We start from the raw sequence: 5,439 nt of genomic DNA on the forward strand, positions 1-5,439 counted from the left end.
GGCTGCTGCTTCAGGGTGTGAGCACCATCATCAGAGACACAGAAGAGCTTCTCCTCCCAGAGTTGTCCTTATCCTCCGCACTTCCACGTCTCTGCCTTGATGTTCACTGGGGAACTTGCCACTTTGTGGCCGCTCCTTGCTGTGCTCAGCAGGGGACACAGTTTTGTTTGGACATGAGCTGCCAGAGCAAGACATGCAGCAACTGAAGCTGAAAAAAGCAGAGGCTGGGCAGATTCTGTTTTTTCCAGAATGTGGGAAAGAGAGTGAGAAAAGCACAAGGAAATTTCAGACTGTTAACTTTGCAATCTAATTGCCTGGGGAAACTCAGCAATGGAGGGTGCTCTGGTGCTACTGCCAATGCCTTCCATGAGAAAAATTCATTTCAGGAAGGAGCAACATCATCTGACAGAGACCAAGTGTGCCAGCAGTTGCTCCAGGTGCTCCTGCCATCAGCCCCCAATGCACGTGGCCTTTGGCTCCTTCTGGCACAGAAGCTCCCTGGGGGCGCAGGTCTCTGGGGCAGGAGACAGGCACCAGCGCTGCCAGGGCTCAGGGGGTGGCAGGTCTGCTTGGCCAGGGACTCTGCCACACCTGCTGATGTCAGCGCTCCCCGGGCCCCAGGCCTCAGAGCAGCATTCGTGCCTGGGCCCACACGTTCCTTGGGCGTGTCACACCGGCGGGTAAAAGATGGCCACCAGCTGGGACAACGTGTCCCAGGGAGGCCGTGCCAGCTTCCCTGCAAGGCCCCGTGCCCTTCCCAGAATGGCTGCGATGGCAGCCCTGGGGGCTCCTTCTGCTGCCCTGAGCAGCAGCCCACAGAGCATGGCAGCGATTGCTGATGCTCTGAGCCCTTCCTAAAGATCCTGTGGGGTTGCCTTGGACACCTGGGGCCAGCCATTCCTTCCAACCTGGGCCACTTTGGGTGGGCTGGGCGTGGCCCCAGGGCAGGTGGCAGTGTATGCAAGGGCCCTTGGTGACACGGTGCTGCACAGTCATTGTTACATGGAACCGGGTGTCCAAGGGACCTTTGTGACACCTGGTGACATAGGGGCTGGCGGTGACAAGAGCACGCCACAGTGCTCAGAGCATGCGATGGGACAGGACGGGACAGAGCGGTGCCTTGAGGAGCCCCCTCACAGCGTGCCCGTTCGCGTCCCACCCGGAGCTTTTCTGAAGCCACTGGGCTGGGCCTGCTGTCCCTGCTTAGCCCAGCACCGTGTGTGGAGCACTCCATGCAACATCCTGGGCTTCTTGCCCTTCTCCTGCAGTTCGTTTGCAACTTCCTCAAGAGAATTGAGGAGGAAGAGAACGTCGTCACGGGCGTAGGCTTCACACATACTCACCCATCTTCCAAAGCAAGACCAGTGCTGCCCTGCTGTCTATGCTTGTCGAGGAAGACTTTTACACTCCAAAGCAAGTAAGCAGCCTGTGGCCAGGCCATGATCCTCCCAGCAATTGCTTGGCCTTCCCAGCCACACATGCTGGTTGCTGTGAGCCTTTCAGGCCACATGGCAGTGGGGTGGGAAGGGAAGCACTTCTCTGGGGAAGCTGGGAACATTGCTCCCTCTGGCAGCTTTCCAAGTCTCCCCGTGCCTTCCCCAGGTGCCTGCCATGGTGAGCTGCATCCACCAGTGGCTCATGGCCAATGATTCTGCTGAGCACAGGCTGGACAAGACCCTGCTGGATCTCACCGAAGCACAGCCAAATGACGCAGTCATGACGCTCCTGCGTGTGGCCCCGTCCTGTGACAGGTATGGGGCCCACCTGCCCATAGGGCTCAGGCCTCTCCAGCCCATCACCCTGTACAGCCTGCCCCAGGTGTCGGAGCAACAGAGACTTCCAGGGCCTTCTGGCTGCTCCCTTTCCCAGCCCTGCTATGACAGCCCCTGAGCCTGCTGCCATGCTCCCTTGCTGCCTCTCAGGACTCTGTCCCCACAGGGCTGGGCTGTCTGCCTGCTCCTGCCAGGGGGGCAGTGGGCCCAGGCAGAAATGGCAGCCGGCTCAGCTGCCCCCGGTGCTGTGTCTGACACCCCCCTGAGACACAGCTCTAACCCCACAGAGCTGCCATGGCCATGTGGAAGACCATCATGGGCTCAGCCAGGACTGTGGAGCTGGCGCAGCTGATACTCCTGGATGTGCTGGGGAGCTGGCCAGAGTACAGCAACTGCACCTCCGATGGGGACGAAACGGGTGTCTTTGCCCTGGCTGTGAGTTTCTGCAAGTGGCCTTTGCTGGCCCCAAGGCTGCCTCTCCAGCAGCCCTCCATCCTCCTTCCCCCACTGCATCTCCCTGCCTCAGGCGCTGGCCTGAAACCTGGCCCAGGGGCAGCTTCAGGCCCACCAGGCCCCGTGCTCCCCCTGCCAAGGTCTCTCCGGGCCTCTCCCTGCCACGCTCGGGCCCTGCCACACGCATACCTCGGCACTGAGCGCTGTCTCGGGGGGCTTTGTCCTTTGCAGGCAACTGTGGTGATGTGGAAGATCCTCCAGGTGCCCTGTCTCCCACGGATCTTGAAGGTGTATTTCCCCCGCCTATTTGTGCATCTGCTACTCCAAGTGTTCTTCAGCACTCTGGATATGCTAGAGGAGGTCGACACCTTCTGGAAGGGATGCCAGGAAGAGCACGGCATTGCCACCAGCCCCAACAGGTGCTCCATGCCACTCCTCCTGTCCCTGCCACGTGGCCTGCCAAGGAGCCAGTGCTGCCAGTGTGACCTGGGCTTTGCTGTGCACGCAGGTTTGCAGTGCGCACCCTGAAGTCCCTGCTCTGCCTTCTCTGCTGCGAGGATGTGGTGGTGGCAATGGAGCGCAGGTGTGCCTGGGACACGCTGCTCTCTCTTGACACTCACCACTTTGCTGTGGCTCTGATTGCCAGGTGAGACCCCCTTCTCCCCACTGCCTCTGACATTGCTGCTCTGTGCCCAGATGGCCCACAAAGTGTTTGTGGTGGCCATGGGCCAGAGGACCTTGTCACTAAAGGAACGGCCAAGCAGACTGGAAAAGGCTGGCAGAGGAGGGTGCCCATGAGCAACCAACTCCCAAACGGCCCACGCCCCCTTGCTGGAAGGGTGCTGTGGAAAGATGAGAACTGGATGAGTCACGCCTGGGAGAAGAGGTTTGCCTCACCGGCTCAGGCTCTTGTTTCCTTTTTCCCCTCTTCAGAGAAATACGCCGCTTAGCCATCCACTTTTGTTCCGCGGTTGCATTCTACCTGCTCACCCTGCTCGGCAAAGAAATGCCATACTGGGATTTCCCTGCCCTGGCATTCCTTGTGGAGGTGAGCCTCAAGGCCAGCGCTGCCTGGCTGAGCTGCCTCCCAGCTCTCTGGCCTCTCGCAGCCACAGCTGCCAGGACAGTGCCCGTGCCCTGTGCTGCTGCCTGGGCCTGGCTCTGTGCAGCTCCGGGCTCCTGCCGGCTGGCTCCCCTGTCACTGCCCTGTGCCTTTCAGGTCCTCGAGTGCCTGGACTTGAGGGAATGCAGTGACAGTGTTCTGGAGACCCTGGCACAGAACCTGCAGAGTGAGCACAGGGCCAGGCGTTACTTGGAACTCCGAGGCCTCGTAGTGCTGGGCAAGAATCCCTTGATGGTGAGAAGGGGGCAGTGGTGAAGCCGTGCAGGCAGCGTGGGGCTGGGCAACGCAGTCGCCTGGCCTTGCCTGGGCTTCGGGCGCTGGGGCAGCTGTTCCCATCTCTCCTGCTTCCCGCTTCAGCTGCCCCAGTGCTTCGGGACAGGCCTTTGGCCTCTGGGCCCTGCGGCAGCAGGGCGGCCTTTCACAAAGTGGTGTTCCATACAGACCAAAAAAATGCAGAGCCTGACTGAAAGTCTTGTGGAGCTCCTGGAGGAAAATGACAACGACATGATCAGGATGAGCATTCTTCTACTGAGATATTTCCTCCTGGATAATGGTGCCCCAATAGTCACCCCCATTGCTCTGCAGCTGGCTGAGACGCTGCTGCCACTCTTTGACAGCGTAAGGCTCTGTGCCCACAGCCACGGCCACTGGCTGCTGCCCGGACACTTGGTGCCCTGTGCAGATGCAGGCCTGTGCCCTGGGGGCCTGAAGCAGCTGATGCTCAGGTCTTTTGCCCTTTCCTTTCATCCAGGATGATATCCAGGTGCAGCTGAGCTCCATGGCTCTATTTCAAGAGATGCTGGACTTATTAACAGAAGAGGGAAGAAAGGCCCTCAAGTCCCACGTGTGCCAGAGCCTGCTCCCTCTCTACTTCCACTGCCATGATGAGAATCAGATTGTTGCTGAGGTGAGCACTTGTGGCCAGCTGCGGTCCCCCTGGCAGGGGCTTGGGCTGCCTCCTGCCCTGGCACCTTGTGGGCTGCAGCCTCCTCCAGCCTGCGCCACTGGGATGCTCCTGTGCCCTGGACTGTGGGGCCATCTGTGCATCTCTGTCCCTCTCCAGGTCTCCCGGGAAACGCTGCATTCCTCAGCCAGATTCCTGAAGAGGAGAGATATAGAACAAATGCTACACGTGGATCAGAGCTTTGGGGAGTGCCTGGTAAGAGCAGCAGAGACACCCCAGCCTCAGCATGGCCAAGGTCCCTGAGGGCGGTGCTCAGCGTGCGGGGCTAGCAGCTGTGCCCGCTGCTGCAGCCAGAGGCCGCGCGGGCTCTGCTCCAGGCTCCCGTGGGCCTGAGTCGGGTGCCCATGGAGCCCCGGCCCGGCGGGGCTGCGGGGCGGCACCACGGCTCCCCGGGCAGCAGCCGGCCCTCCGCCCCTCCCCTCGGGAGCCCTTGGCCAGCGACTGCTGGCCGCGCCTCAGGGCTGTGCGGGCAGGCGAGGCCGGCGATGGGCGCAGGCAGCGCCCGGCCCAGGAGCTGAGCCCGCGCCAACCCTTCCCTCCTGCCGCTCTCTGCAGCTGGCAGAGGACAGGAGCCGAACGGCCGAGCACCTGCGCCGGGCACTGCGCTACCTGGAGAGCCCACAGGAGTCCCTGCGAGAGGCGGCCGTCAGGTTCATGGGTGAGTCCCGAGCCCGGGCTGCCTCTCCCCGGCCCGCCGCAGCTCGGCCCCGGCCCCGCCTGCTGCCCCGGCAGCGCCAGCCGGACCCGGCGCCGTGGAGTCCCTCCTGGCCTGGGCGTTGCTGCCACCCTCTGGCAGCCGTGCCCTGGGGCGGCAGCGTGCGGCAAGGGCCCGGGCAGAGCTCTGCCTGGCCAGCAGCCCGGGTGGCCACAGCGCCGGCAGTGCCGCTGGCAGGGAGCTGTGCCGCTGCGGCCGTGACAGGCTCTGTGTTCACAGGCATGGCCGGGCGGCACCTGAGAGGGCAGCAGCAAGAACTGCAGCTGATCTGCACTGGTGAGTGAGTGAGGGCAGCGGACTGACCGTGGGGGCTGGAGGGGGCAGCTGCAAGCCCTGCCCCTGCGGTGGAGGGATCTGCACCCGTGGGCAGAGCACACAGAGATTTCAGGGCCACGTGTGCCATTGGTGGCCA

Source organism: Melospiza melodia, unplaced genomic scaffold (genome assembly GCF_035770615.1).
Source record: "Melospiza melodia melodia isolate bMelMel2 unplaced genomic scaffold, bMelMel2.pri scaffold_35, whole genome shotgun sequence".
Lineage (NCBI taxonomy): Eukaryota > Metazoa > Chordata > Aves > Passeriformes > Passerellidae > Melospiza > Melospiza melodia.